Below are 25,378 nucleotides of genomic sequence, written 5' to 3'. Positions count from 1 at the left end.
GACAGTGTGTTTAAACAGCATCCCGACACTTACTCTTTCACACATGTCACTGTTTACAAAAACAATAGGAAGGTCCCAAAACGATCTGGAAGTCTAAAGCACAGGCTTTATTTATTTAGTTAGTTAGTTAGTTAGTTATTCATTTATTCATTTATTCATTTATTTAGCTTTTTACTCTTATTGGAATTTTTTTCTTTTCTTTTTTTTAAGTTTTTATTTAAATTTCAGTTTAAAAATGTGGATGAGGCACCTGGGTGGCTCAGTTGGTTAAACCTCCACCTATTGATTCAGCTCAGGTTCATGAGCTCTACACGGTCAGTGTGGAGCCTGCTTGGGATTCTTCCCCCCCCCCCCCCCGCAACTTCCTCCCTCTCCCATGCCCCCCCCCACTTTCTCCCAATAAATAAACAATTTTTAAAAAATATAGAATGCTTTACGAATTTGCATGTCACACTCGTGCAGCGGCCACGCTAATCGGTATCTTTCCAATTTTAGTAAATATGCTGCCAAAGCGAGCACAGGCCACCTTTAAACATCAGTAAACAGATACTTTTAAACTATGACTTGGCCCTTGAATGTTTTCCACTGAGGTCCATTTTAACATGCAGTTTGTGACATCAGATGAAAGGAAGTTTTCAATTTACTGTATTATATTGATGACAGAATTTGCCAGCTATTTTCCTCTGCTCTTGTTACTAGCACTCCCCCCAAATGGAGTATTTCATAATTATTAAAATCACTGAATGGAGGCTCTAACAACATTCCATCCTATTTAATATCACCTGAATTAGAGAAGAGGTCCTGTGAACCTTGGGAGGAATCTTTGTGCAGTTGGAACTGTGTTATAGAAAAGGGATTCCACCACTATTATAGGCAGGAGTAGAATGAGTGAGCATCCTGGCCAGGGTCATTCAGAGACATCCAGGTCAACCCAGAAATCCCAGATGAGAGAGGAAACCGTGAACTTGTTGAGCCATCCATCCCTATGGTTGTGTGACTTATTTCCCCCCAGCAGCACTTTTCAAAATTAGGAGGGTAGGTTCAAAGAGCTGATTATGTTTTAGCAGAAATGGTTCAACAGAACAAAGTCCACTGCAGTGGATGTGGGGTCTTGACTGGGTAGAAAAGAGTGGGGAGTATGTGATAGATCACAGGATCGAGATCAGAAAAACAAAGCCACTAAGGAGATCCCCTGGGAGAACAGAGGTCCTCCCTCCACTTCTATCACAGCCGTCGCCATACAGTACTCCATCTCAAACAGCATAAATCTGGGGGCAAATGTGGTTCAATTTGCAGAACTGTTTTACAGAAAGCTTTTAATTTCTAAAAACATTTTGTATAAAATTCACAGAAAAATTAGTTATACATAGGCAATTCAGTATGGATTAAGATAAATCTTACTGTAATTTCTTAGATTTTTGTTCCCAGCAATTACATTACATTTCAAAGTCTCAGAAAAACCAGACTTTATATCAAAACATCGCACCCAGGAGTGCCTGGTTGGAACAGTTAAGCGTCCAACTCTTGATTTGGGGCTCAGGTTATGATCGAGCCCCACATCAGGCTCTGTGCTGACAGTGCAGATCCTGCTTGGGATTCTCTCTCTCTCCCTCTCTCTCTGCCCCTCCCCCCTTGCATGCTCTCTCTTTCTCAAAATAAATAAGTAAATTTCAAAAATAAATAAATAAATAAGGGTGCCTGAGTGGTTCAGTTGGCTAAGTGTCTGACTTCAGCTCAGATCATGAGCTCAGTTTCTGAGTTCAAGCCCCATGTTGGGCTCTGTGCTGAGAGCTCAGAGCCTGCTTCAGATTCTGTCTCCCTCTCTCTCTGCCCCTCCCCTGCTCATGCTCTGTTTTCTCTCTCTCTCTCTCTCTCTCTCTCAAAAATAATAAAACATTTAATAAATACGTACATACACACAAAAATAATAAAACCTTCCAACCAAAAATATGAGCCTTTTCATACCCTATTTTTCAAATAGAATCCATCCCAATTCTATTACAATTGTAGAGTAACTCATTTGTTTTGCTTTATTTTTATGTGCACAGCAGTATTTCTCAATGCTAAGAATGAAAGTTTATTCACTATAGGATATTCTTATCTGCATTTTTTATCCTTAATACATTGATTCATACTTAAGTTCATACATGAAGGTAATATTCTTAAGACCCATGAATCTGTCCTCTGCCCTTTCTATTTTCCGGATTCTATCTGATATTGGCCTAGTGTCTCTCCACAGTATGCAACAGGAAAGGATTTATTTTGTTTTGTTCTGAGTATTCAATATTTTTGATATGGTAGAGAATTTCAGGTAGAGTCCTAGTATCACTGGTGAAAATAAAACTGCTTCACAATTTTCTTTAATTTTCCCATATGCTACTAGTAATGGGTGAAACATACTGCTTTATACTGGGTTATTTAATCAGTGTAGTGGGTTGAATTGCGTCCCTCCTTCCAAAAAAGATATGTTCAAATCCTTATCCCTAATCCCAGGTATCTGTGAATGTGACCTTATTTATAGAGAAGGTTTTTACAGATATAATCCTTTTAAGATGAAGTTCTCCTGGATTGGGGTAAGCTGTGACCCCAGTGACTGGTGTTTTCACAAGACAAAATAGAGGCATATTTGGATATGGAGACACAAAGAATGTACACAGGAAAGAAGGCCATGTAATGATGGAGACAGAGACTTAAGTGATGCAGCTACAAGCCAAGGAATGTCAATGACTGCCTGCCTCCAGCAGAAGCCAGGGAAAAGACAGGGAACAGATTTTCCCCTCACCGCTTCCAGAAGGAACTAATCCTGGCAACACTGTGACTTTGGACTTCTGGCTCCTGAACAATAAGAGAATATATTTCTTTTGTTTTAAGCCACTCATTTTGTTTTAATATGTTATGGAAGCCCTAGGAAATGGATACATGAAGTATATTTGTAAGATAACCCCAGTTCAGACTCATTTCTGGCAAAAGAAGTCAGCATGAGCCACGACTCCCCATGCTTCCAGGAAGCATAAGTGAAAAACCCTCACTAGAGTATCTGGAGAATCCTTTTTGATTATTAGATACCTGAAGATATTGAGCTACCTTTCCTCATAATATACTTTTAACTTTCCCCACCATTACCTGAAGTTACTAATAACTTGAAGAGAAATAGTTATGTGGGAAGTTGGAAGTCAGAATTGTTTGTTGTGGAATTTGGGATTTCACAGGAGCACACTCAACTCACAATGGAGGTTGTAACTTTTCCTTCTTCAGTTGCTTCCAGATTAATTTCTATTGTGAATGGGAATTGCTTTTTCTATTAAAAATGAACAGGTCCCTCCTGGAGTAATATGGGTGTATTAGAAATGTTAAACTCACAGGAAAAAGAATCTGTTATATATATACCAAAATGTTAACAGAATTTGGAGGTTTCAGTTTTCTACTTTTTGGGTGTACAAACCTACTTTTTCTACAATGAGTATGAATTGCTTATATAATCTAAAAAGTTAATAAGGAGTTTGCTTAGTTCATGGCATGACATTTGCATTTTTCTTAGGTCATATGTTTCTCTGACCTTGTGCCCAGAGAAATAAAGCAACAGACCTCTAGTCTCCTTGCCCTGAAATTTTTTTCCTACATACATATGTGCACGCAAGTACATGCATACACACACACACACACACACACACACAAGTAATAGAGGAGTGTTAGCTTTTTCAGCAATGAGATGTAAAGGAGACATAAATCATGGACATATTTGACATTTAACCAATTTAGATTCCTTTCACACCACTTTCAATTTCAAGTGTGTCCTTTGATTCTCCCTTTAGAGAAAACAACCCTCTGCTGATCAGAGAACATCTCACCAAGGCCACCCCATCCCCACAACTCTTGGAAGCCTGTTCATTCACAACAGAGTAAAGTGTGACTATGTGGCATACTACTCAAGGGGCCACATGTGACAGCCTTGAGAATAACCCTATTTTCTGGAAACACTCGGCATTTTATTGAGTCTTCAGCATTAAAAAATTTAAGAATGCCCTGTTTCACGGCATTACCAGTTTTAAAAAGCCGGTAGTATTTCTAGGCTTCTCACTAATTTAAGGGAAAACAATAAAATTAAAATAGCCTGCAAGGCCCTGTATGATCCAGACCTACCTTGCCAGCTGTGCTCCCCTTACTCTCTGCATTCCAGGCCTCTCCATGCTCCCTTACTCTCCACAACCCACCCTCGAATGTGCTATGACCTTTCCTGCCACAAACCATTCCCATATACTGTTCCCTCTGCCTGGAATTCTCTTCTTCCCGACCTCTTTACCTAAATAATCCAACCCACCCTTCAGATTTCGTCTAGGTTTTTGTTTCTTCCTCCCTTCCCCCTCCAGACTCTGTCAACCGCCCATAACATAATATTCCTCTCCTTCCTAGCCCTAACCAAGGATGGAATTTTCTATTTCATTGTATGATTATTTTATTAGTGCCTATCACATCCTCCAGAATGTAAGTTCTCTGAAGGCAGAGATGAAGCTGTGTTTTGTTTTGTTGTTCTGTTTGTTCCCCAGCTCTTGGGCAGTGCCTGGCACATGGTTAGGCTCTGAATAAATAACAGGGGTACCTGGGTGTGTCAGGTGGTCGAGCATCCGATTCGGGCTCCGGTCATAATTTTGTGGTTCGTGGGTTCAAGCCCCACTGATAGCATGGAGCCTGCTTGGGATTCTCTCTCTCCCTTCCTGTCCCTCTTCCACTCACGCTTTCTCTCTTTCAAAGTAAATAAATAAACTTAAAAAAATACTTAACCATTATATGAATGAATGAATTGGAAATGCAAACTTTAAAAGTTCTTTGATGGCCTCAGTTCTCAAGAACCTCTCCTTCCGAGTCTGAGAGACACGAAACAGTGTACTCACTGAGACGCACAGATGGAAGGAGAACTTTGAAAGCAATGAAGTTTTGTTGTCATCCATAAACCAGTGCTTGGCCGTGGTGAGCACTACCTTTCCTTTTGAGGTACACTACTAGCTGTTCCCTCATGTATCCAGTTCCCAGCAAGGAATGTCTACCGTTTCTTCTTTATTGTGCATGATGTCTTACACTGTATTGTTCGGTACAGCTGCATTTGGGGTAGATTCATGATAAAAAGGTAGATTCCCCCATCCCTAGGCTATATGTGTTTTTTCACCTACCAACTGTCCTCCAGTATTGTGACCAAGTCTCCCAAGATGGTGCCTTTCCAGACTCACCTAGCATGTGGGATTTCTAGACTCAGTCCTGTCACTCAGTAAAACTTTGCATGAAGTTTTGATTACTTTCCAACAGATGGAATGAGGCCAAGAAAATGAGACCAATCGCAGGGTTTCATTCTCTCTCCATTCCTTATCACTTGCAAAGCCAACTATTCCTGAAATCTTTCCTGTCCTCTGCCTGGAATTGGGATTCTTCAACTGCCCCAACATCGGCACATCAAGGCTCACACCGGACACTTGATCATGTTGCTGAGTCCCAGAGTTTTTTTTTTAATGTTTATTTATGAGAGAGAGAGTGCACACAGGTAAGGAAGGGACAGAGAGAGAGGGAGAGAGAATCCCAAGCAGTCTCCTCATGTTAGCACAGAGCTTGACACGGGTCTTGAATTCACAAACCGTGAGATCCTGACCTGAGATTATGACCTGAACTAAAATGAGAGAGTCAGCCGTTAAACCGACCGAGCCACCCAGGCTCCTCAAGTCCCAAAGGTTTTGCTCAAGACCTCTAGCCAAACCCCTGCTGTCACCTCCAGATAATTACTCCAAAGGAGAGGAAATTTTTCTCACCTCTCCATTTGTTTTGCTCAAGGCAGGAGTAAAGGTCATGCTGATAGTCAAATACAATATTCTTGTGCCTCAGTCGGAACACAGATGGGCAAGTGTCTGCCTATTCTTTTATAGAAATATAAAAAGAAAACCATGATTTCAGGAAGAGGGGCTTTTACCAGGCTGCTTAATGGTGTTACATTCTCTTTTCTTGCAAACTGACAAGTCATTTCCTAAAAGAGGCCTAGGGGAACCCTGCTTGAGCTATTCACGGTCTACCTGCTATCTGTACTTTCTCTGAGAAGGAAGCATCATCATACACTCAGGACCTGAATCACCTGAAGGATATTTTTCCAAAGATCTCCCATAGAGTAGAGCCGCCTAGCTGCTCTCAGCGATATTGCTCCCTTTCAATTTTGGGCTCATTTTAATTAGGCACACTCAGGGGGTCATTATGGTCTGATTCTCTGAAGGCCACTCACGCAGCCACCCTCCAAGCCAGCAGTGCACAAAACTGTGTGGAGGAAAACCTGTGTCTGCACTGTCCCTTCCCCACCTACTCTCCACCTCAGCCACTTCATTCCTCTTTACCAAACTCTCGACTTCAGTTATTGACTTTAGAATGAAGGCATCATGGTGGCACTTCAGGCCTCAGTGTGATGTGTGGGATTTGAGAGACAGGGGCCCCTCTTTGCCTTTGGAATCTCTCCAAATGCCTTGCTTATCTATAATGCTTGCTAAAATACATTTTCTTCTCTTTCTTTTTTTAGAGTTCACCTCTTTTTCTTTGTCTGTCTTTCTTTCTTTCTTTCTTTCTTTCTTTCTTTCTTTCTTTCTTTCTTTCTTTCTTTTTCTTTCTTTCGAGAACACACAAACGGGAGAAGGGCAGAGGGAGAGATAGAATCTCAAGCAGGCTCCATGCCCAACACAGAGCCTGACATGGGGCTTGATCCCATGACCCTGGGAGCATGACTTGAGCCGAAATCAAGTGATCCTCAACCAACTGAGCTGCCCAGGTGCCCCTCTTTTTTTTTTTTAAACTTCTTTTTATTCTTAATTGTTTTAAGGATCTACTTGGCTTTAATTAACGATTCACGAAATGGGCAGCATCCTATCTAACAAATGGAAGGGGGCTCCCAACACTTGGCCTTTTTCTTACCTCTTCCTGGTGTCGAGCTTGACAGGAAAATTATAAAAATGGAGAAATGCCCACGAATGTTTTAGGAGTGTGGTGAGAAGCTCTTAAATCACTGGCCTTCCAAAAATCTAGGGATTTGCCTCTTGCTGTTTTAAGGGGATACTCTGTGTTTGGAAGTCTGATCAGGTTGCAATCTGCAAAATCGCAGCCCTCGAGAGAGCTCCCTATTCGATATGCATCCAAAGAGACATGAGTATATTATTCCTTCCAAAGTCAGCTGCAATTGAAGCTCACTAAATTGACTCCACATCTTCCTATCTCGAGTAGTGACAGAGGAATAGCAAGTATTTTTTACGAAAATGCTCATTTTTAACAAACCCCTTCTTTGAAGATTTTTCTATCACTGATGCAGAGGACATGATCTTTACTTTATAGAAGAGGGCAGAACTCCAGCGAATCAATGTTTGAGTCCAGGGGCTGCCGTCAGTGCCTCAAACACTTATCCAGCAACCATGGCCTTTTGCCAGCAATATTGTGTAGAATTGAGGGCAGACTTTATTGCAAATGGAAGGGGGCTAATGTCAGAGGGAGATTCTGTGCATGTGTGTGCACAAGTACATGTGTGTGCATGTGGGGGAGTAAGGCCTATGCGAACACATGCCTATCTTCACCCCCCTGATGCTCCATACTGATTGTGGTCAACAAAATAATCATTGGTATCTCACAATATATAAAAATTTATTTCAACAGATGGCTTATACCATTTCCCCCACTGGGCAGTCTACACTGAGCCAGATAACGAGTTTCTTTTGATTCATTTGTTCATTCTACCAATCTTCACGGGACCTCACTATTGCTCTGTTCTCCTCTAGTAGACTTGTCCTGACTGGGTTGGGTTGAGATTTATGCAGTGATGAATGATGGAACATCAACGGAAGGAAAGGCAAGCAAGGGGGAAATGTGGAATCAGGTAATGAGGTTGTTTTTACTTACTTCACATGGATAAAGCACCTCTTCAGCAAACACTACATTCCTAAAGGTTACTTTTGTCACATCTCAAAACAATTATCGTTTGTTAAAATGATCTTGATGTGAAAGCTGTGCATGCGTCAGTTCATGTAACCCTCACACGACACCTCCGTGGTATTGCTGCTATTATCCCCTTTTTTACAGCTGCAAACACTGAGGTTCAGAGAGGTTGGGTATCTCATCCAAGGTCAGATGCAGGATATGAACTTGATGGTGTGGTCTAGAGCCTGTGTGCTAAATCAGTACTTCTCTGTGCCTTTTATTTTTAGCCTTGGAATTGCAAACTATTTTGTACGTTTTAATAACCTATCACAGAGAGGTAATACAGAGCCAACAATGTAAAACCTATATAGAGAGGAAGGTCTGAAAACGGGTGCATTTTCTGTAATTGTATAGGCAAACCCAATGCTCTGAAATATGAACCTTTTTTCTCACTCTTACCTGAACTTCTTTGTACACAAGGAATCACACAGTGAGAACTCCAGAGCTCGGTGTCAACCCCTTCTCCCTCTAAGCCGCCAAGATCTAATCATTCCACAAATATGAATATTGTTCTGTCGTAAATTACCCTCGGGGCTGGAGCTTGCTTAGGAGCTGAAGTAGTACATTTTTAAATCACAGCTGCTAAGTAGTACTAAGTTTTTACCACAAGACAATTTGACCAAACCCTGTCCCCTCAAATTTATTCTGAAGTCTACAAGTTCCCTAGTAGCTCCTTGTAAGAACAGGGACATCAAAGAATCACTCACTTAGCTGATTTTGCTACCACATGGTCCATTAAATTCCCCTGACACTTGTTGAACTTAAACAAACAACCCAGAGTGGGAGAAAATAGACATTCTGGATGATATTTGTTTGATCAGGCTGTGAAAAACTAAATCACTTGGTCAAGCCTGCATGTTTGAGGGGACGGCTCAATTGACTGACAGCCGGTTTGCTGTGCGAGCCTGCATCCGTAAGTGGAGCTGACTTACAAAATGACTATTGATCATATAGATGATAAGTTTTTATCTAGTAGCAGCCTGGAGAAACAATAAAAAAAATTATCTGCTTGTAAGTGATACCCAGGCAGGGTTGGGACTGAGAAGCAGATGTACAGAGGCCTGTTTATTAGAGCCGTCTTTGACTTTCTCTGAATTTGAGAGCTTCTGCTTGGACTGTAGAAAACCTTTTCACCTATTCACCTATGGAAATACAGACTTAAGGAAGGGAGACCAGAAGTCCCCTTCAGAAAGTCAGATTGCGAATATTTCATCAAAGCCCATCCTGTGTTACCCAGGCTGGCTTCTTGAGAAAAGCTTACTTTATTTCAACCTCCTTCTTAGTTAAAATTCTGCTCTTTGAACCCAACTCCAGGTTGAAACCTTCTTGGAAAAATAATATAAGCTGGTATCTGCAGCTAGATGGACCCCTCAAGCCCTCCCAAGGTGAGAAAATGTTATTTTTCCCTTTTATGTGTTGTGGTTCATTGGATAGTATTTGCCATCTTGTCACATAATAGGAACGACATTCACAGAGTTGAAATACACCCGTAAGCAGCAGCATCTCTGGATGTAGGAGCAGTCTTGGGGCTGTATTCCTCATCAGCCCCTCTGAGCGCTCACAGGCTTATATGTTCCCGGCCCAGAAGAGACTCCTTAAAGTGCCACCATTTCATTCAGATGTGTTGCAAGGGTCAGATCACACCAGAACAATCTCTCCATTGGAGAGGGAAAGGGATAATTGGATTGCATTTGGATGCCTTTTACCATATTTTGCATTGACACTTCAAAAGGCATAAAAAATTTACTGGTTTTATTTTATTCTTTAAGACACACACACACACCATTCTGATGGGGAAAACAAATAGTTTTCTTATTTATTATGAGGTTGGCTGTAGTGGAATCACTGTGACAGGATATAGTCAAGGATTTCCTGAAGGTGCAAACTGAGAGCCCTGTGGAGGGAAATAGCTTAGTCTTCCCTCTTAGGAAAACCACCCCTTTGCTGTTAGCTCTCTAGAGACCCAGGGAAGCTTCCAGTAGGGAGCCTTATACTCATTCCATCAACCTAACCCCCACTGCCACTCTCCCTTGAGCTATACAGTATCCTTTAAGATTTATTTTTACCTTCACATACAATGAAACTTACTTTATCCTTTCTCCGCTATTCGCCCTCTCCTCCCTTCCTCCCTTCCCCTCCCCCCCCCCCACCAATTTCTCTATCTGTCTCTATCTAACTATCTTTTGGCTGTGGGTAAAGTACACAGGATGATTTTCCCACTGACTTCTTCCAGGCAGGATTATTCTGACCTCAGATCTCTAGGAGAGACAGTGCTGCCTATTGACAAATAGACATTTCCAGGCAGTTTGGAAAAAAACTTTTTTTACAAATGATCTTGGAATCCAGCTGAAGAAAATATACCCAAGAACACAAAACCAGAAAGTGTATAGATACTTAGAGGCTAATGATCTAACCAATGGGTTTTTGGGATATTTCTGGTGTTGTATATAGGAGAACCCTAAGTTAAAGAGGAAAAAGAAACCCTCAAAGGTCTTCACAGACTTAGGAGAGGCTATTTCAGCTGCTGTCTAATGTGTTTGAGAAGAATGTCCTCCAGAAAAAAAAAATGAGAGTTTTCAAACATATAAAAGATATGATGTCATTGTCGTAATCAAGGTGTATTCCCTAATGGACACCTGGCTCTCTCATCTGATCATTTCTCCAAATGGCTCTCAATTAGTTTAAGGCCAATTAAAGTAGACAACTAAAAATACTAAAGTATTTTTATAATACTCTCCAAGTTTTTATTTATATTTAGTCATCAAATCGTGTAGTTGCTATGTATTTATTTAGACAACAGGTTTTTTTAAAGAACACATCAGGAAGGGCACCTGGGTGACTCAGTCAGTTAAGTGGTCGACTCGATTTAGGTTCAGGTCATGATCTCATGGTTCCTGAGTTTGAGCCATGCATCAGACTCTGAGCTGACAGCACAGAGGCTGCTTGGGATTCTCTCTCTCCCTCTCCTTCTGCCTCTCTCTCTCTCTCAAATAAATAAACGTTAAAAAAAATTAAAAAGAACACAACAGGAAGTAGCATCACTCAAAGTAGTGCATTCCGAATACTCTACCAAACTGGCATTATGGCTATAGTAGAGTATTTGAATACACCTGCCTTAATAGATTTTCATGCTAAAATTGTTGTCGCTAAGGTCTAGAAGTAGAACTTTGAGGTTTCCAGTCCCATTTGTCCGTGCATTACAGTAGATGTAAATTAGTTTTTAAGAGGAGGCCTCATTCTGCTCATGAAGACATAATAGTTTTTAGTGACTTTTTTTTCCTGGTCATGTGCTTTTTGCTAGACTCCAGTAATTTCGTAAGGGAGTATCAACTGTACTTCTGGTTAGACAGTCAAAAAGTGTAGTTCTCAATGTGATTGTAATTCTCAGTGTAATAACACTCCACATAATTGCCAAAGAGCACAGTCTCCATACTTGAATGCCTTTCAAGTGGTTAGCCCATGTCAGGAGGACCCTGGTCATGTCCCTCCCTTCCAGATATTGTTGAGGACATTGGTCATCATGGTGCACAGTCCCATGGAGGTGTGACCTTCAGGACAATTTCTTCCTCATCCTTAGTGTCTAGAAGAACCGAGCTTCTTCTAACATTTGTTCATTTTTGTTTTATGGATAAAGTGACTGTTGTATTGCCATTTGTTGCTTACAAGGATCATCCAAATAGGTGTCTACTAATACCAGGAAGAGTGTGGGCCTTCAGGGTAGGCATTTTATATGGCTTTATACTTAGATCTGTTTAAAGTCTTTCTGCTTGTTTTTATTTTTTCCTGCCTCTACTTGATTTTCTCTTGCTGCATTTTAGTAATCAGGCAAATCATTTCTGTGGAAAAGAAGGTGAATAGATATTGCCACTTAACAGAAAGAGGATGTTGCCCCAAAGACTCAGAAGAAGAGATTGACATACCCTACAATAAGCTGATAAAAATGAGAGGAGATTTCTGCTTGGTCTCTCAAAAGAATTCAAAAAGTAAAAATTGCAGGCAACGATAGGAAAAAATACGCAACGATAGGAAATATCAAGCTGTTGCAAAGTCAAAGCTACATATATAGCTACAATAAGAACTATGCAAGAAAAAAAATGTGATGGAAAAGTATATATTTTTTTAGTTTTAATTTAAATTCTAGTTAGTTAACATACAGTGTAATATTAGTTTCAGGTATAGAATTTAGTGGTTCAACACCTTCATACATCACCTGGTGCTCATCACAGCAAGTGCACTCCTTAATCCCCATAACCTATTTCACCCATCCCCCCACCCACCTCCCCTCTGGTAACCTTCAGTTTGTTTTCTATAGTTAAGAATCTGTTTCTTGGGTTGCCGTTCTTTCTCTCTCCCTTTTTTCCCCTTTGTTCATTTGTTTTGTTTCTTAAATTTCATATATAAGTGAAATCATATGGTATTTGTCTTTCTCTAATTTATTTCACTTAGCATAATACTCTCTAGCTCCATCTGTGTTGTTGCAAATGGCAAGATTTCATTCTTTTTGGTGGCTGAGTAATATTCCATTATATGTGTGTGTATATATATATATATATTCATTATATGTGTATATATATGTGTATATATATATACACACACACACACACACACATATATATATATGGTGTGTGTGTGTGTGTGTGTGTGTATTTATTTATTTATTTATTTATTTATTTATTTATATGCCACCTCTTCTTTATCCATTCATCAGTCAATGGACATTTGGGCTCTTTCCAGAATTTAGCTATTGTTGATAATGTTGCTATAAACATCAGGGTGCATGTATCCCTTCAAATGAGTATGAAAAGTATAAATTTGCTCTGGTGTTAATTATAGACAGCACAAAAAATTTGCAAATCCACATTCATACTGTAGAGGACACACTTACTCTCCCAAAAGCAGAGTTAAAAATGCAAAGAGGAAAAAATGTGAAAGACAGAGATTTGAGGTCAGACACAAATAATAATTTCACAAATGCATAAACCAGAGTAATATGTGTAAAGCAATAGTCAAAGATGTAATGGAAGAAATTTTCCTGAGCTGAAATAAAATCACAACTCAAAGTAACTTATTGGAATCTAGGCAAAATTGGTAAAAAAAAAAAAAAAGACCTATATCTAAATGAACACTAATAATTTTTAAAACTTAAATTCAAGAAAGTTGTATAATTAGTTTTTGGAAAGAGACAACACTAAGGATACTCAAATTGCTCTTTTTCAACATTATTGAAAGGAAAACAACCAATATCTATAGAATTTTAGGGTATTAAAAGGTTGAAAAGCAAGAATTTTATGTAAGGTTTAGTGGTATGTCTGTACGAAAACTCTCAATCAGGCAAGAGTTAAAGGAAATATCACTATGTGTCCTTCTCAAGAAGAATACTTGAAGGTGGATCTAGCTGACCAAACAAAAATAAAAAACAATCCAATAACATAGCATCAAGTGTCAAAAGATTGGCATGATTCACTGAAACCAATGTAATATTTAGAAAATGTGACTATTATAATCACAGAATTCAATGAGAAACCTAGAACTAATGTTGAAAAAGGAGATTCAAGTGATTTAAAATGATGTATAAAGGTGATTTAGGTTTACAACCTCAAATGAAATCAAAATTTGTTTCATTTTTTTTTAAATATTTTTTAAAAATTTTTAAAAAATTTATTTCAAATGAAATAAAAATTTGGAATTGGAATTCAGACAGGCAGTAGAAAATTAAGGGACCACTAAATTCTTGGCCATATGTTATGTGAGAAATGAGAATCAAAATTTCTTTTTATGACCTTGAGAATTAAGGAAATACAGGTTTCAGGATAAATTTAATATATCATTACAGAGTTAATTCAAAATGTCTCCATTGTCAGTAACTGCAAAAGATACCAGTAGGGGAATAATTGTATACATAGCAGAAGAAAACAGAACAGTATCATCAGGAAGCTTAAAATACAAAATAAAAATAAACATGCCAGTTTTGACAATACATACCAGCAAGTTACCACCTCCCCATATCCCTCTTCCCTCAGGCCCCCAGAAGGAGAATTTTATCAAAGAACTCAAGAACAGCATGTGGTCTTACAACCTAATATAGAAATAGCATTTTTTGTTTGTTTTAGTTTTAGGTACATAAATAAATACTGTTGTAGATTTTTTTTTCTTAATTTAAATTTTAGTTAATATATGGCACCGTGTTGGTTTCAGGAGTAGAATTCGGGGATTCATCACTATACTGTGGTAGATTAAAGATGGCCTCCAATTCTTTGTCACTATTGCCCCACCAACAGGTGGAGTTGACTTCACCAGCCCTGGTCGTGGGCTTACTTTGTAACTTGCTTTGAGAAATAAAAAGCAACAGAAAGTCTACCCTGGGCCTTGGACGTCTTGAATTTGTGCTCTCTTGGAACACAGCCACTGTGCTGTAAGGAAGCCCTAGCTACCTTGCTTTGGACAGAGGCCACAGTGAATTTTACCAAAATATATTTTACCACAGTAAAGCAGAATATACACTGAAAGCACAAATGTATGTTCAAAACAATCACTTCATGTTACTTTATCCTACCCTTTCACAGTTACTTTTAGTATTAATAGTGAATTTTTCTTCGTATAGTTTACTCAATATGTTTTGAATTTTAAAAACCCAGATATTTTGGAGTATTTCCAAATGAAAAGCATTATCTAGTGATAGCACCCTCAGACTTGGGACACCCGCTTCCTGAAGACCAGTAACATGTCTGTGAATCATGTTTGTCGGATGCAGACTGTATGGTGGTAGCCAATTCCACACAAGCCATAGTTTCCACTGAGAAAATATTCTTTAAGCTCCAGTTACTCAGCAAAACAACCTGTTATCATAGTCTCAGCTTATTATGTTAGCTGTCCCCTCCTAACCTAAATTAGCACTAGTTAGTTAGCATCTAGAGGTATAGTTTCCACTTCTGAGGTAAATAGATTTCAAGAAGGACCAAGTGTGGGATTCCTGCCACATTTTCCTCATAATCCAGCCTTATTCAAACATTTTGTTTGCTGGAGATCTCCTGTGTGGACCCTGCTTCTGTCTCATACCTACTTTTTCCCTCCCGCCTTTCGCCACGTTCCAAACTGTGTGAAGCTATCCTCCACTTCCTTGATACTTCTTACCCCCGTATCCTTGGAGAGCTTCATTCTCCCCCTGCAGTTTTGTTTGTGCTTCCCCCTTATACACACACACACACACACACACACACACACACACACGCACACATTGTTGTGGCAACAATTGTTGTGGCAACCTCCACATATTATTGAAACTCTCTTCCGATATCACACCCTCCTGATCATCTTTTTGGATCCTCTCCTCTTCACCTCCTCTGGACACACGAATCCATGTAATTAGATGACTTTCCTCTGGGCTCCTAAGGGTTTTTCTCTCTTATCACACTTATTACATGGCATTGCATTTCTCTCTTTCTGTGTTCATTTCCCCCAAGCTTCCTTCTCACTAATCTATAAGTGCTTGGGAGACAGAAACTATACCTTACTTACTTTTAGATCTCCCAGCACCTAGCAATGACACCAGTGGCTGGTGACTGATTAACCAAATAAGGAAGATGAATTTGTGAGTGAGTGAGTGAGTGAGTGCATAGCATGAACCCCATGATACTAGTCTGTGCAGATAATGGTGCAGAAAATGGCAGGTCCCTGCCCTTAGTTCATCAATAACCCACTTGTCAATCATTTGGTAGAGTAGACAGCCTTTGCATTTCTTACTGTTCCCTCCACCAATAACTACATAAAAAATCTTGAGAAGTTCAGCCATAGTTATAGGATATACTATATCTATTGATATGACATTCCTATTTCATTTCAGAATCTACCTTAACTCCAAACTGAGTTTGTTTTAATACACAATTTCCAACTAAATGTTGTTCTATTACAAAGTTCATCAGACAGAAACATCCTTCAAAGATAGAAAGGATTAATTATGTAATTTTCTTAATAAGATTGAAGAGGCCATGCATCATTTTTTCTAAGTATGGCTTGCTCTGTGACACCATGTAATTTTGGGGGTATCTACACTTTGCTTGAAAAAGAAAAAACAATACCTAGTTTCTTTTTAAGACTATTTTTGTTGCCAGGAAAAAAAATCATTTGCTCTGTCACAATTATGGCCATAAATCTTAGAGTGAAGACATTTAATGATGGCTACAAAGCTTCTTTTATTTTACCTTACACAGACAGGCTTCAAACTTACTAAACATGTCAGGAAAGCAAAGACTGGGTCTGTTTTAGTTCTACAAATCTGTATTTGAGAAATGTGTTGTTAAAAAGAAATGCTTTTCTGGCCCTGACATTGCATAGCCTCGAGTAAGACTTTTGCATTCTCTATGTAATAAATACATTTAGAAGTAAGTGATTTAGACTTTCAGTTCTTGGATTACTGAAGTCATTGAAATGAATGGGATTAACCCAGTTTCAGGTTTATCAGTGACTTGAGGTTCCATGTGCTTTTACCATTTTTAATTCGTTCTGAACAGGAAATAGATGCTTAGAGTATTAAATTCAAAAGATCTCAAAGTGAATGTGGTTTCAGTCCCCTCCTACCTCAGGCTCCCTGCCTTAAGTAACACCTTCCCTGATCTGACCACGTATATCAGCTTCTTCGATGCCATTTCAGAGGTATTACATGTAAAGCAATATAAATGTGAGGTTTTTTTTTACTTAATATCCCTTTGATATCACCCCATATCAATACCTAGAGGTTGTTTTTATAGTTGCATAGTATTCTATCAGATGGATAAAACAAAATTTATAATCAGTAGCATACCAGTAAAGAAACTACATGTCAATGAATATCATTGCAACATATATCTTTGCACCCATGTGAAGTTGTATATGTAGCTTAAATGCATAAAGAGGAATGGCTAGGTCACAGGTTATCTTTCATCTTTATGTCTTAATAGATACTGTAAACCACTTTCTTTTAAAAAAAATTTTTTTTAAATGTTTATTTATTTTTGACATACAGAGAAACAGAGCATGAGCAGGGGAGGGGCAGAGAGAGAGGGAGACACAGAACCCAAAGCAACTCCAGGCTCTGAGCTGTCAGCACAGAGCTCGAACTCACAAACCGCGAGATCGTGACCTGAGCCGAAGTCAGACGCCCAACTGACTGAGCCACCCAGGCACCCCTGTAAACCACTTTCTATAGATGTTACACTAATTTATTTTACCACCCAAAGAAATGTGCTGGAACCTTCATATTTCTCATCACAGAGCTTATCACCAAAATTGATCTTGGCCAGACCTACAAGTTAAAATATGTTCCTGGATATTATAAAACATGGGGGCATCTCTTTTTCAAGACGGCCATTTGAAAAGCTTTTGTAAACGTGGATATTATCTTATTTAGAACATTTGAGCTCAGTTTGATGCCTGAGATAATTTGAAATGGTTTAACACCCATCAAAAGAAGACTTTTTCAAATTTTATATGTGGAGAATCCATTCATGAGAGATCTGAAGTATAAGCCAAAAAGAGTAAAGGGGAATTTGAAGCCTTTCTCCCCTTCCTATTTTTCTAGCCAAATCCTCTCTACCCTGCCTTATCTTTGCCTAGAATCCCCACCACCGCCCCTTTCCCCATTTAATAAAGTGACATGCACTTCACATCTTCTTGTTTCCCAAGTGTGATGGCTTAAAGAATAGTGGCCGAGTAAGACTGAGTGTTTTTGGAAATTCAACTCACAAGAGATAGGACATTTGTGTTTTTCTTTTAACTGGTTTACTGGGTCATCCTTTATATGAATTCTCCTTTGGAGTTGAGTTTTTATTTATTCCCTTCTTTGGTGTCTTAGGAAAGAGACCTATTCCCTGAATCTGTAGAGCTGACTTAAATGCTCACTTTTCTGACGCAAAGCAAAAATTAATGGAAGCTTTTATTATGGCCAGTCACTGTCATTGTGGTTAAGTACCACATAGAACAGGCGCGGCATTTTAGTTTATTTTATTTTTTTATTTTCTTTAAAAAAAATTGTTTTTTAACGTTTATTTATTTTTGAGACAGAGAGAGACAGAGCATGAACGGGGGAGGGTCAGAAAGAGGGAGACACAGAATCTGAAACAGGCTCCAGGCTCCGAGCGGTCAGCACAGAGCCTGACACGGGGCTCGAACTCACAGACCGCGAGATCATGACCTGAGCCGAAGTCGGCCGCTCAACTGACTGAGCCACCCAGGTGACCCAGGCACGGCATTTTAAAAAGACACACACAAACACACACGCACAAACCGCAAGCCTGCCCACACAAACAAACAGGCACCATGACTTCTTTGATGAGTGTGGCAAGCTGTTTATTTTTTCACAGCTATAAAGAAAGCAGTCAGTTGTAATAAGTAAAATGAAAGTACCCATTTCGTTGTCTGAGCAAAATTAAGTTAAAGCTAAAACTTCACTAGGATCCTTATTCTTGGCCACATATTTCTACTCGAGCAACATTGTAAAAACTGTATTTGGCCATTCTAAAAATTAAAATACTAAATTGGACACAGTGGGGGATCCAGTTGAGATAGTGCTGCAAACTGATATTTAAATATTAAATTGGCCATAACAGAGTCTAAATTAAGGTTTATATTAAAACCAAAAGGTAAAATTAATTAAAAGCTACACAAAGGCCACAAAAGTTTCTGTAGGTTTTCGGCCCTTTGATAGGACCAAAGTCACTAGCAAAATCTTTATTACTGTTGCTAAAGAAGTCAGTTCATTACACATAACCTAAATTACCAGTTGCAAGTGTTGGTAGTTTGTCTTGCTTTTGATTTAAAATATATGTGTGCTACGTGGGAAATATATTCTGATGAAGTGTACTATCAAAGTTAGCTCTGTTAGGTATATTTTTGTTCTGCATATAAGACAACCGGCAAGGACTTTGGGGGAAATCTTAGAGAAGAAGGAAGATTTCAGTTACAAAGCAACCGAACCTTCCAATAAGATAGAGCAGGAAAAGTGCAATACAAAGCATCCAAAGCACTAACCAAAAAAATCTGTTGGCAGGATTTCTGTAAGAAGAGTGGGGATGCAAGAGAAATTGAGGGAACTAAACTGCCAAGAAGGACAATGGGCAAAGGGACATGTTGATGATGTGGGTTGAAATGTCGGGGCCCATAAACAGAGGGTGTTCTAAGAAGAAAAGGACATTTTAAAAATAATCCTAACAGCTCATCAAGAAGAGCCTATACTTTGGAACTCTTTTTAGCTAGGGAATGACCTCTCAGTTCTGTAGATTAGTTCTTAAAAGGTGGTCCCAGGCCAACATCATTGGCATCACTTTTGGAAACTTGTTAAAAATGCAAAATGGTCACGCCCCAGACCGATGAATCTGGGTTGAGGCCCAGAAATGTGTAATTTACAAGCACTCCAGGGATTCTGATGCACGCTCATCTGGAACCCACCGTTCTGCAAACTGAAGCCCTTGCCTCAGAGCTTCAGAAAGCACCGAGCAGAATCAGTGCCTCAGATAAGCTTTCTCAGCTTCCCCCAAACTCGTCTCCATGTCCTGGTGGCTTCCTATGTGGGACAGGAGGACACAAGCAGAAACACACGCCCCCTTTCTATGACAGAGCTTTCAAAAGCACAGTTCATAAATTAATGCTGGTTTCTCACTGTCCCTCAAATCTGTTCTTCTTTTGATTGATTATTCTAACAGGGGTGAAAAGGCTTTTTCTGCTCTTTGGAAAGGATATTAGCTATTTCTATTTTCTCTTTGCTATATCATTTTAAGGCAAAAATCAGATTGAACACCAATCCCATGTGGGAACCTTGGAAGATAGGTATTCCTAGATGGCAGAACATTTTGGAAGTGTAAGTAACCCTGCTCATATGTTCATATGGCCTCATAGACATAGCCGTGGCTTTTCTACTGTTAAGCCATGTAATTGTCATAATAATAGTTAATACTTATTGGGCATTTGGGGAGGCTAACCACTGTGTTGAGAAAAATCTTATTTAACTTACATATCTATGAGTAGGTGTTGTTATAATTCTCATTTTATCACTGTAACAAAGAGGTTAAGCAACTTATTCAAGGTCACCCAGCTAATAAATAAATGGTAGAGAGGACCTAGCTGGCTTGGGTGCCGGATCTTATGCCATTACTCTCCACAGTTTCTGCTTCTCGATGCCTTTTACTTGGCCCCAGACATTCCTCCAAGACTTTTCCTCTATTCTTGATAGCCTTCCGCCACCCGTTTTGTTCCAAGGTTTCGTTCACAACCAACATTCACCAATAAGTGAGATGTCATCTAAATAACTTCGTCTCCCCATCCATTCCTCTTCCTACAAAGAAAATAAGTATTCAGTGCATGTAGTTTTAACGGTTGTGCTCTCACAATGGGAAACACAGATATTTTAAACTAACATGGGAAAGGTAGCAACCTTCAAAATATATACATTTAAGACTAAGGTCTTACAATTGTGTTTTATCATCTCTGACTTCCTTATGCAGAAAGATGAATCTAAAGGAGTCTCTGGACTTTGTGGATTTTGAGAGAAGGCAGATGAGGGTGGGAAAACAAAGCCACAGATATAAGTGGGCTTTTCTCAATGTGGCTTGTTCTAGTACCTTCCTCACCAGCTTGATCTTTAACATCCAATCATCCCTCATCCAGTTGGATCCCAATTCCTATCAATTGCATCCTCTAAATAACCTTGTATTTGGTCACGTTTTTCTTCTCCTGCCACTGCCTTGAATATCACCTGATGAAGTTTTTTTGATTATAAACTGAAGGCAATAGAAACATACAGAAAGCATTTAAGGCAAAGAAGTGGCGTAATCAGATATGAATTATAGAGCCATCGTTCAGACAGATGTGCAGAGGTAGATTGGCAGACCAGAGGCAAGGAGATAAATGAGGTAGGCATGAATTAAATAAAAAGCATGGGAGCCCTGACCACGGTGCCAGGCCAATGATGGAAGCTCACGTTTTGGTTTCTGTCAGTCCTTTAGGGGGGAAAAAAAGGTTTCCTTCTACCAAATTACAAATTCATTTAACATTCATTCAATAAATACTTACTGAGCACTTACCACCTGAGAGGCAGGATGTTGAGCTATGGCAATACAATAGTGAAGAAAACAAAATGCATACATGCCTCTTGGTGGTTGATGCTCTGTGTTCCTAGCCGCCATTACACCTTTACATGAATAAATGCTCTGAGAGACTGTTTTACTAAAGGAAGGAAGACAAAAGTATTCATGCATAGGCCACTGATTTGGGGATAAAAACACAGCACCAAGAGAGAAGTAATGAAGACTTACCCTATCTCACCATCTTAACTAGGTCTTCCCCCAGATAGAAAGAAAACAACTGGTCTTTGGATACCAGTAAATACAGCTATCATCCAGCATAGAGTAAACTCAGGAGTGACTAGGATACAGACCAGTTAAATAGGAATTTGAAAGAAAGGAAGGATCCTTAGCTCTATAGAAATGTAGATAGAAGCACAGGTAAAAGTTTTGTTTGTTTTTTTTTAATCATAAACTGAAGGCAATAGAAACATACAGAAAGCATTTAAGGCAAATGCTTTGAGGAGGGCCATGAGGTCATGATGCTTGGGAATGGACAGGTATTCAAAAGAAAGCCAATGATTACAATGGATGAAGGACTGGAGGAGAAAATCACCCCTGGCTAGGGCACAGTCAACAGAGCACTGGGTTTAGAGGCAATGAACCTAAATTTTATTTCCTGTTTTCCCTTGTATGGTTTTGAGCACAAAGGCAGTCCCTCCTTTCTCATCTTTCAAATGGACACAGTCAGGGTGCCTGGGTGGCTCAGGTGGTTAAGCATCAGACTCTTGGTTTCGGCTCAGGTCATGATCTCAAGTATGAGGAGGCAAGATTGGAATGAGATACTAATAAAATGCTATACAATATAAAACTTTTATTGTTTTTTTTTCTTTATCTCATTATATGATGAAGTAAGTCACTTCAAATTCTTTTTGTTGTTGTTTTTAAGAGGAAGGATATAGATGTATGGATAGAGAGATAAAAACTCAATGTACAGACAGGAAATTACTATCACTACCACTATGTGAGTGTCAAAAAGTAGGGACTATGTCTTAATTAGTTGTTTTAATCCAAGAATCGGGCACATAATTAGTTATCACTAGATGTTGGTTGGATGAATGAATGAATGCTCCAAAAAAGGAAATACTACTAAAGCTGGCTTGGGAGAAAGTATTAATGGCTTTCCACACCTTTCTAGGAATGGAAATAATGGAGCCATAGAATCCACTTAACCTATTTTGTGCTATTTAAAACTGGCCTGAGCTATAGCTTGATTTTATCTTATAGATTGTCTGCTTTCTTGCTCCTCGAAGTGTACTTCCAGAGCAATACCAGTCTGCAAACTGTTTATTACTGGTCTACGACAATGTAAGTACAGCTATTGAGAATAAGCATTCAGAAATTTTTATAGCAACTTAACAGTATAATGTTACATCTATTGAATCTTTTAGAAAGTTGCCTTGCATTTTTTGGGGTCTTTTAAACTTTTTTCTATTCATTTTATTGTGTGTTGTGAAAATATTGGTATATGACAGATTGCGGTGGAGGGTGCAGTGAATAGTTCTTCACTATATTTTAAGCAAGCATTGGCCTGGCCTATTGCCCTAGTGCTGGCATTAACCTCCTAAAAATTATAAAGGGTGGGGCACCTGGGTGGTGTCCAACATTCGGTTTTTGCTTGGGTCATGATCTCCAGGTTTGTGGGATCCAGCCCGCTTGTAGGACTGTGTGCTGGTGTCATGGAGACTGGGATTCTCTGTCTCCCTGTCTCTGCTCCTCCCCTGCTCACACCCTCTCAAAATAAATAAATAAACTTAAAAAAATTATCACTGGTGGGACACCTGAGTGGGTCAGTTGGAGGAGTGTGTGACTTTTGATCTCGGGGTTGTGAGTTCAAGCTTCACATTCGGTGTAGCGATTACGTAAATAAAAACTTTAAAAAATTATCAATGGTAATACTCAAGATATCATATCCATGGACGCCTTTAGACTTTTTATAATTTCTGTAAATTAAACCTGGTTTAAGAGCAGATAAATGGGGGTGCCTGAGTGGCTCAGTGGGTTGAGCATCCCAACTCTTGATTTTGGCTCAGGTCATGATCCTAGGGTCGTGGGATCCAGCCCTGCATCAGGCTCTGCGCTGAGCATGGGGCCTGCTTAGGAGCCTCTCTCCCTCTCCCTCTCCCTCTCTCTCTCTCTCTCTTTCTGTCCCTCTTTCTCTGTCTCTCCCTTCTCTCTCTCCCTCCTTCCCTCTCTCCTTCCTTCCCTCCCTCCTTCCTTCCCTCCCTTGGTCCCTCACCCTGCTCACGCACACATGCACTCACAGGCTCTCTCTCTCTCTCTCTTAAAAAAAAAAAGCATATAAATAGATCCCAGTTTAGGTAGTTAACCATAGTGCTTAGTCTCGGGAGAAGAGAGTCATGGAAAAGGTCCAGAAGAGCCAAGATTTTACCTCACTTCCTCCATCTACTAATGGTATGACCTTGGGTGAGGAAGAACTCTTAAGTCTATTTTCCTTTAGGGCACCTGGATGGCTCAGTCAGTTAAGCGTCTGACCTCATTTCAGGACATGATCTCATGGTCTCAAGCCCCATGTGGGACTCTGGGCTGACAGCTCAGAGCCTGGAGTCTGCTTCAGATTCTGTCTCCCTCCCTCTCTGCCCCTCCCCCACTCACTCTCTGTCTCTTGAAAATAAATAAATACTTTAAAAAAATTTTTAAAGACTATTTTCCTCTTAGTAAGGAGATAATTATTTCTGTATTAAAGGATTTAGAAGTATAAATGTCTCCACAAAGGTTAGCTTAGCACAGGATCTGGCACATAGGAGGAACTCACTAATTTTTGGTATTAATGTAGTTGTTTTGGCTTATCCTCTGGAAGGGGCTTGGGGTCGTTGGGCTCTGATGGTATCAAACAGCAAAGATCCTGGTAGGCCTTGGCTGCTAATGTAGATCAATGCTACCTAGATTTAATTGGGATACATATCATCTGGGCATCTTAAAGTGTAGAATTCAGTAGATCTAGGGTCTGAGAGTCTGCATTTCTAACCAGCTTCCAGATGAGGTAGATTGTGCTAGTCCGCAGACAATACAAGGCACTAGTGTGAGGTTCCAGTGTCAGTAGGTAAAAGCCACCTGGAGGGCAAGCTAGAGCATAGATTGCAGGGGGTGGAGGTGGAGCTATCCCCAGAGTTTCTGATTTAGCAGGCCTTGGGTGTGGCCTGAAAATGTGCATCTCTCACATGTTACATCAGCATTAGGTGACAGGTAGCTGATGCTTTGGGGGCTTCGAGAACCATTGCCCAGGGCTATGAGGCAGAATTCTTGACTTTTTCATTGACCTTAAGTAAATCCCCTGAGTTCCCTCAGTTTCCTCATCTTTAAATGAGAATAAACTGAATCGTTTTTTAAGTTTCCTTCTAGTTCTAAAATCTATCTTACCAGCGGTTGTCTCAAATATGCATTGGTAATTGTGAAATCCACATAAATATATTTTTACCAATAGCGTTTCCTTTTATTCAAAAATTACCAGTAATGGCACAGATGTACCAAGGAAAGAACTCACATCAGCAACTTTATTTGCCCTATTGGGATGTGATAAGGCAGTTTGGGGCTGATTTTTTTTTTTTTTTTCTAAATAGAACCATTGTTTTTAGAACCCGGGAGTCTTGATCCTTCTGCATGTTGTCCTCCTGAGCAGCCCAACAAAGAGCCCTTCTTTTTTTTTACTTAGGATATTCTTGGCTTAGGGTGCCTGGGTGGCTCAGTCAGTTAAGCATCCAACTTTGGCTCAGGTCATAATCTCACAGTTTGTGAGTTTGAGCCCCGTGTCAGGCTCTGTGCTGACTCACTGCTTCAGATTCTGTGTCTTCCCTCTCTCTACCTCTCCCCTGCTCACACTCAGTCTCTCTCTCTCTCTCTCTCTCTCTCTCTCTCAAAAATAAACATTTAAAAAAAAGAATATCTTAGACTGATCTTAATATTATCATTGAATGGAAGGAAACAATAGTGAACACTTGATATAGGTTATTTTAGTCCTCACAACTACCACAATCTCATTTTTCTAATTAGAAAACTAAGACACAGAGGTTTTAAGTTCCCCAAGTTCACATAAGTTAGTGAAGGAGCTAAAATTCCAAGCTGGAGACAAGACTGAGCCCACACTCCTACCCTCTGAGCTTTAATGACATAGAACAGAACAGAACTGGAAAAAAAAAAAAAAAAAGAAGAAGAAGAAGGAGGAGGAGGACGAGGAGGAGAAGGAGAAGGGGAAAGAAAGCTGTTGGATGCTTTCAGGGTTACTTATCCTATTTTTCCCAACCCTCTCAATCCTTAATAATGGAGGATGGTGACAAAGCAAAAAATTGTAT

General features: G+C 39.6%; 1 non-coding gene across 1 annotated transcript; it reads right to left on the bottom strand.

Moving 5' to 3' along the window:
* Positions 1-417: 417 nt before the first annotated feature.
* Positions 418-519, bottom strand: LOC113604269 (U6 spliceosomal RNA). Its single transcript, XR_003426147.1, has one exon. It is a non-coding gene; the product is annotated as a U6 spliceosomal RNA (small nuclear RNA).
* Positions 520-25,378: the final 24,859 nt, after the last annotated feature.

The sequence above is a fragment of the Acinonyx jubatus genome, chromosome A2 (assembly GCF_027475565.1).
Source record: "Acinonyx jubatus isolate Ajub_Pintada_27869175 chromosome A2, VMU_Ajub_asm_v1.0, whole genome shotgun sequence".
In the NCBI taxonomy this organism is placed as follows: domain Eukaryota; kingdom Metazoa; phylum Chordata; class Mammalia; order Carnivora; family Felidae; genus Acinonyx; species Acinonyx jubatus.
This window is presented reverse-complemented; position numbering and strand designations above follow the sequence as displayed.